The sequence below is a fragment of the Pongo pygmaeus genome, chromosome 18 (genome assembly GCF_028885625.2).
Source record: "Pongo pygmaeus isolate AG05252 chromosome 18, NHGRI_mPonPyg2-v2.0_pri, whole genome shotgun sequence".
NCBI classification, from domain to species: Eukaryota; Metazoa; Chordata; class Mammalia; order Primates; family Hominidae; genus Pongo; species Pongo pygmaeus.
Window position 1 is genome coordinate 34125515 of NC_072391.2, and position 8193 is coordinate 34133707.

The window sequence follows — 8193 nt, forward strand, 5'->3', positions numbered from 1 at the left end:
TACATTCTGGTGTAACTTAGCACAGGCTCGAAGAAAAGGATTCAAAGTCTGGAGGTGAAATTCATCAGGGAAAACCTGAAAATCAAATGATCAATACAAGTAAAAGTATTTCCCATAATATTCTGAACTCATATATGGTAAAGGTCACATTTGTGGGAAAAAAAAAAACTGTAATCTTATACAACTAAATTCAAACACACTAAATTCAAACACATTACTTCTGAACCTCTCTACTAAATATAAGCTCAGACAGAAATATTCCAATATACAAAGTGCACCTACAATTAAACTAAAGCTATGGAGACCTAGAAAACTCAGATTACTCATTCCTACATTTTGGAGGAAAACAAACCACATTGATACAAAGACCAAGTTATAAATTAGAAACAAAATTGCTGTTTTTAAATTATTTTTCAAAGAAGCAAGATTACATGAAAAAAAGCAGCATTGAAAAATGATTTTAATTTTTTATAGAAATGGCATCTTGCTATGTTGCCCAGGCTGGTTTTGAACTCCTGGCCTCAAGAGATCCTCCCACCTTGAACTCCCAAAGTGCTGGGATTACAGGTGTGAGTCACCACACCCAGCAAGGAAAATTCTTTATCCAGGAAAGCTTGTTTCCTACTCCATCAAAATTTTTTCAAAACAATTAAATTTAATGAAAGATAAAATAGGTCCTTTAAAAAAATGAAATAAGTATTCCAACCTACCAGAATAACACACTCCATGAGATATTCTTGAGCCAAAGCATCCCTACAGTTTACAGCTTGCTCCAATATGCCAGTCAAAACAATCTAAAAGAGAACAAAACACACACGTAAGGGTTAAAAAAAATCTGTTTTCAAAATCTTAAGCTATTCCCCTGGTAACATATTTGAACTACTAACTTGAACACTGTATTTGAGATTTTTCTCACCAAGACTTCACTTCTAAACTTTGAAAGCTATTTTCTTTTTGAGACAAGGTCTTGTTCTGTTGCCCAGGCTGGAGTGCAGTGGCACACTCTCCACTCAATGCAACGTGCACCTCCTGGGCTCAAGCCATCCTCCCAACTCAAGCCTCCTAAGTAGCTGGGACTATAGGTATATTCCACCATGCCCAGCTAATTTTGGTAATTTTTGTAGAGATGGGGTCTCCCTATGGTGCCCAGGCTTGTCTCAAACTCCTAGACTCAAGTGATCCATCTGCCTTGGTCTCTCAAAAGTGAGCTTTTTTCTCCATGGCTTGTGCTTTTATGTGTATCCTCAGAAATCTTTGTCTAATCCTAGGTCATAAAGATTTCCTCTGTGTTTTCTTCTAACAGTTTTAGGTTCTATATTTAGGTCTCTGATCGATTTTTGGGTTTTTCTGTGTGGTATGAAGGATGGGTCAAGGTTCAGGGTTTTCTGTTTGTTTGCATATAAACATCCAATTGTTCCAGAATCACTTGCTGAAAAGGTTGCCTTTGTAATTTTATCAAAAATAACTGATCATAAATATCTGGGTCTATTATTGATAGTGTAGTCAGAGATCAGTAAACTGAGCTGATGCTTGTTTTTACAAATAAAGTTTTACTGGAACACAGCCATGCCCATTCACTTCCGTATTGTCTGCGGCTGCTTTTGCACCGTATCTGCAGTGTTAGTAGTTGTAGACCAGGAGTGTCCAATCTCTTGGCTTGAAGAAGAATTAGAAGAATTATCTTGGGCCACATGTAAAATACACTAATAATAGCTGCTGAGCTTTAAAAAAAAAAGCAAAAAATCTCATGTTTTAAAGTTTACAAACTTACGTTGGGCCACATTTAAAGCTGTCCTGGGCCGCACGTTGGACAAGCTTGTTGTACAGCATATGTCTTGCAAAGTCAAAAACCATTTATTATCTGGTCCCTCACAGGTAAAGTTTGCCATTCCCTGTTTTATTCCCCTCCATTGATTTGTATGTCTGTCCTTTTCACCAATACCACACAGGCTTTCACTGTAGCTTTAGGGTAAATCATGAATTTGGGTTGTTTGGGTCTCAACTTTGTTCTTCCTTTTCAAATTTGTTGTAGCTGTTCTAGGTTCTTTGTTTCTTCACATAAATTTTAGAATCAACTTCTTAATTTCTACAAAATTCTGCTGGGATTTTGACTGAGATTACATTGGCTCTATGATGAATTTTTAAAAAAATGCTCTCTTGACAACATTAAATCTTGCAATCCACAAACATTGCATATATATCTTTCTGTTTATTTAAGTCTTCTTCAGTAAAAGTCATTTTAAGATTTTTTCAATGTAATATTATATACAAAAATATTCTGATTTTAAAAATCAGATTTCAGTTTATCTCAGAACATAAGAAGAGGTAACAAAAAGATATAAACCTGTTTGTAACGTTCCACATTTACACCTTCCAACTGACTAAGGTGCACCAAATTTGTTCCCACTAAAATTCTCAGTTCTTATCCTTCTCGTTCTCTTTTTTCTCTATCTCGGCTATGTCCCTGATGCTGCATTCACACCCAGAGCTTGTTCATTTCTGCAAAGTTGAGCAGTACAAAATCCACGGAATCACTGATATCGCCAGTTGTTTCTTCACTGCAAAGAAACAGAAAAGTCTTTACACAGTATTCACAGGACCAACTTACTACTATCCCTCTCCTTTGTGCATTTCCTACTTATCTCTGTAGTACACCAATGCTTTATAAAAAACCACTTTCAATTTCTTTGGCTTAGTGTTAAATTTCAAAGGGAACACAATCTAGGGAAAAAAGTACCTGGAGAGGACAGTATAAATTTAAAGGGCAAATTACTTTCCCCAACTCCCTATCCTGGGCCAACTGGACTTGCTCTTATGGCAACTTCCTTAATTCAAAAAGGCTAGAAGGGTGGGCATGGTGGCTCATGTCGGTAATCCCAATGCTTTGGGAGGCCAAGGCAGGAAGATTGCTTTAGGACAGGAGCTTAAAACCGGCCTGGGCAACATAATGAGACCCCATCCCTACAAACCAAAAACAAAAACAAAAGGCTAAAAAAATTAACACTTAGGGTGTACTGCTAAGTACATCATTTTACTGTTGAATATTTTGTTTTTAATTGGAATGCAAGCTTTGTGAGGGAAGAGACCATGGATTTCCTGCTTTATTTTTCTAGATCTCCTGGGATGGAGACCTCAGTAGCTTTCAAAAATTTTTATTGATTGCCTAATTAAATGCTCAAAATGGACAGTCAAAATGTAATAAAGCAAATAACTTCATCAATTTCTCTACATTGTTAAATTTTTTTATCTTTTCTGTACTGTTTTAAAAGAAATTGATGCAGATATATTAAAAACCATTGAATTGTACACCTCAGAACTAAATGAAAATATTAAAAAGAAAAAACCAAAATCTGTTGGGGCAGACTGAAAAAAGATTAAAAATTAAAGAAAGAAAATAAATGCATAAACTTTTTAAAAAAGGAATGAAGTTCTTTAATCTGGGGACCTGGCATGTGAACAGCTCACCCCACTGAAGACCAAGTTGGCTGACCACCTGCCCCTGCTGTGAGATAAAATTACAGTAGACTTTGATGCCAGAATGCTGATTACACTAGAGACAGGAGTGTCTCTGAATGGCTTTTATTTTTTCTTTTCTGGAGTTAGTAGCTAACTTGTAACAGATCATTCAAATCACTTATATTCCAAGGTAACTAGCAGTCTATAAATTATAAAAACTGATAGACATTGAAGGAACAATTATGAAATCCAGCTGGCTCACACTTTATTATTTCATTAGAAATTCAATTTCCAAATATAACCCCCTTTAAAAGTTGTATTTTCTTTTCTTTTTTTTTTTGTGATTATACTTTAAGTTTTAGGGTACATGTGCACAATGTGCAGGTTAGTTACATACATATACATGTGCCATGCTGGTGTGCTGCACCCATTAACTCGTCATTTAGCATTAGGTATATCTCCTAATGCTATCCCTCCCCCCTCCCCCCACCCCACAACAGTCCCCAGAGTGTGATGTTCCCTTTCCTGTGTCCATGTGTTCTCATTGTTCAGTTCCCATCTATGAGTGAGAACATGCGGTGTTTGGTTTTTTGTCCTTGTGATAGTTTACTGAGAATGATGATTTCCAATTTAATCCATGTCCCTACAAAGGACATGAACTCATCATTTTTTATGGCTGCATAGTATTCCATGGTGTATATGTGCCACATTTTCTTAATCCAGTCTATCATTGTTGGACATTTGGTTTGGTTCCAAGTCTTTGCTATTGTGAATAGTGCCACAATAAACATACGTGTGCATGTGTCTTTATAGCAGCATGATTTATAGTCCTTTGGGTATATACCCAGTAATGGGATGGGTGGGTCAAATGGTATTTCTAGTTCTAGATCCCTGAGGAATCCCCACACTGACTTCCACAATGGTTGAACTAGTTTACAGTCCCACCAACAGTGTAAAAGTGTTCCTATTTCTCCACATCCTCTCCAGCACCTGTTGCTTCCTGACTTTTTAATGATTGGCATTCTAACTGGTGTGAGATGGTATCTCATTGTGGTTTTGATTTGCATTTCTCTGATGGCCAGTGATGATGAGCATTTTTTCATGTGTCTTTTGGCTGTATAAATGTCTTCTTTTGAGAAGTGTCTGTTCATATCCTTTGCCCACTTTTTGATGGGGTTGTTTGTTTTTTTCTTGTAAATTTGTTGGAGTTCATTGTAGATTCTGGATATTAGCCCTTTGTCAGATGAGTAGGTTGCAAAAATTTTCTCCCATTTTGCAGGCTGCCTGTTCACTCTGATGGTAGTTTCTTTTGCTGTGCAGAAGCTCTTTAGTTTAATTAGATCCCATTTGTCAATTTTGGCTTTTGTTGCCATTGCTTTTGGTGTTTTAGACATGAAGTCCTTGCCCATGCCTATGTTCTGAATGGTAATCCCTAGGTTTTCTTCTAGGGTTTTTATGGTTTTAGGTCTAACGTTTAAGTCTTTAATCCATCTTGAATTGATTTTTGTATAAGGTGTAAGGAAGGGATCCAGTTTCAGCTTTCTACATATGGCTAGCCAGTTTTCCCAGCACCATTTATTAAATAGGGAATCCTTTCCCCATTGCTTGTTTTTCTCAGGTTTGTCAAAGATCAGATAGTTGCAGACATGTGGTGTTATTTCTGAGGGCTCTGTTCTGTTCCATGGATCTATATCTCTATTTTGGTACCAGTACCATGCTGTTTTGGTTACTGTAGCCTTGTAGTATAGTTTGAAGTCAGGTAGCATGATGCCTCCAGCTTTGTTCTTTTGGCTTAGGATTGACTTGGCGATGAGGGCTCTTTTTTGGTTCCACATGAACTTTAAAGTAGTTTTTTCCAATTCTGTGAAGAAAGTCATTCGTAGCTTGATGGGGATGGCATTGAATCTATAAATTACCTTGGGCATTTTCAAAGAATATTTAGTGTAGTGGGAAAATGCTCAATTACATTAAATTTAAAAAGCAGGTCTTAATAATCCAAAGATAAAATTTGCATAAGACTACATTTTAGATCATACTGCATATACTGAGGAGTTCTATATGACAAAGGAAATCTATATACAAATGCTAACTAAATGGCTGACTGGGTGGAAGAGTTATTCATACTTATTGTATTTCTGTCAATGTTTCCACACTTTTATACATTCTACAATGAAAGAAATATTGCAACAAAATCAAGAAAGACAATCACTTACTCTGTTGGCTCTCTTTCATCAGGTAAGATATTTCTGGTACACTGAAGAAGGTAATTTCAAAGAAACAGACCCCTCAAGGGATGCTGCACACCACGGCACACTTCTACCAAATCTTTCAAAATGTCCTTCCTGAACTGAGGAAATGACTCCACATATACAGCTCCAACTGTGATCAAAAGGTAACTAGGAGAATTATGAAGAAATGCTGATTAGAAATAAAATATTCAAATCAAGAATTTGATTATTTCCAAACACATTGAACAAAACATTAAATAAACAAGACAGGAACCATGTTGTTTTCTCCTGCATGACGAGGAAAATGTCTGATTTAAAATATAACTGCTGACTGACCTCTAAAAAAACTATAGATATATATGCACATATACACACACACACACACAGACATATACTGTATATATACAAGATAGATATTACCTTTAAACATATTAGGAAGAGAATAATAGTCATATTAATTTTTCTAACAGTCAAGACATTAAACAAAATAGCATGTACATTTTTTCTCTTTCCAAAATTCCTCAAATATCTACATAAAACATAAATCTAGTTACTCTAAAACAAATAAGAGAGTATCTACCAAAATGTTAATCTCAATTTGTTAAGAAATTACCCTTAAAACTTTTTTTTAACCTGATAATCATAAAGGACATAACATAAATTGGGAAATACAGACACAAAAATCCTCCGATTTGTAATTACTTACAGCCTTGGGATAATGCTTCCAGCATACTGTACAAGTTCATAGAGATCTGCCACTTTCCTTCCTTTAGCAAACTCATCTGTCAGGTAGACCTCCAAGTAGTGCAGTTCATCAGAAATGGCCATATCTTTTAATTATGATTAAGGACTAAAAATAAAGATAAGCCAATCTAAGCAAAACTTTGAAACTTGTTGGAGTCATTATTAACTACCGGGCAGATATCTTAAGTTTTAGTCCTTTAAGAGAGTGCTCAAGTGAAGAAAGAATTTTAGCTGGGCTTTTCTTACTTTAAAACAAGGGTTTTAAAGCATGTGTGGTGAAGCAAAGCAATAAATACAATGGTTACCTGTCAGACTGCTAATGGGTTTTGAAATGGCAAATGATTAAATTCCTGTCCATTTGAGACTGCTGCATAACAAAATCTAAGCATTAAAGAACCAACTGCGTCATAGCCTGAATAGCCACATGAGGGGTCTGAAAATTGAGATGCACCAACGACAACACACTTAAAGATGTTTAAACATAGGAAAGGAGTACTCTCAAAGTGTTTTTCTCACTTAGCACATTTGCATGGAGAAGCAGTGCCATGTGATTCAGATAACAAAGAATAAGATAACTCCAGAAAAACTTCATCAAAAATTGTCCTATCAAGAAAAAGGTATGGTCCAAATGTTTGTTCTTCAACATTCAAAAGGTACAAAGTTCATAGTAGCTCTCTGGTGATAACATAGAAGTCCAGAGTTCACCCAGCATATTAGAAGCATGTTTTAGAGCATCCATAAGCTTGTTTTTGTCCTACAGAAATACCAAGAGAATAGATGAGAATGCTTAATTTAAATAAACGTTTATCTTGGTTGTACAAACTCTTTACATCAAGGACTTGTTACATAGTTTTAAAAGTATACAGCACTTAAATTATTTTAACCACATAAAAAAATCAACTTTAGATCATTTCAGCTTGCCATCTCTACTAAAAAGAAAAGGATGTATGACTCTTAGTAAGACTTGCTTAGCTAGGACTGCAAGCTTCTTGATAGAATGCTAATCTTTTCAATCTGTAGAGACTAAGAAACTAGCTCCATTCATTGCATTTTACCTGCAATCAAGAGAACTGGCATACTGATTCAGGTGAAGCAAGATACTATCCTGACGTGGCTTTGTCATGGGTTAAAGACTCTTCAGAGCTGTCTAAAGTGACTATCCATGTAAGTTTGCTTTCCTCTTGCATTCTTCAAACCCTGGCAATGCCCATATGTTCTACTTAACTCAGAAATGCAAGCAATTCCTTGAGATAGAGGAAACACTATCCATACACAGGAAGAGAAAGGAGCAAGCAACAGCAAACCCATCTTCTCCACTCCAAGACATTTATTTTTCATTTCTGAATTGGGAATGAAACCAATAAAAGATACAAGAGCATATTACTATGCTTTAGGAAGCATAGTAAGACATTTTACAAAGGTAATATAGCATTGTCTTCATCACAGTAATTTATAGCTTAAAATACCAATCAATTTGGCTCAATTCCTTACATTTTAATCCAGAGAATCCACTGTGTCTACACAGATTATCTCTTACTTTATCTTTTAAAATATGAAAATATATAAGTAAGTGTTAAGTACAATTTTTAAGTTAGCTTCTACAATAAATATATCTATTCAGGAAAGAAATTAAAGGTTTCAAGATATTTAGAATAAAAGCTGAATAATTCAAATGCAAAGCATTTAAATCCACTCATTCAACAAATATTTACTGAGTACCTATTATATGTTAAGTGATTCTCAGGTCTGAGCTATAGAACCAAGG

At 35.5% G+C, this 8193-nt stretch overlaps 1 long non-coding RNA gene across 1 annotated transcript; it reads right to left on the reverse strand.

Moving 5' to 3' along the window:
• Window positions 1–5831: 5831 nt before the first annotated feature.
• Window positions 5832–7177, reverse strand: LOC134737566 (uncharacterized). The gene is made up of 3 exons (XR_010124390.1): window positions 7086–7177; window positions 6391–6514; window positions 5832–5852 (listed from the first exon to the last, which is right to left on the reverse strand). It is a non-coding gene; the product is annotated as an uncharacterized LOC134737566 (long non-coding RNA).
• Between the last annotated feature and the right edge of the window lie 1016 nt (window positions 7178–8193).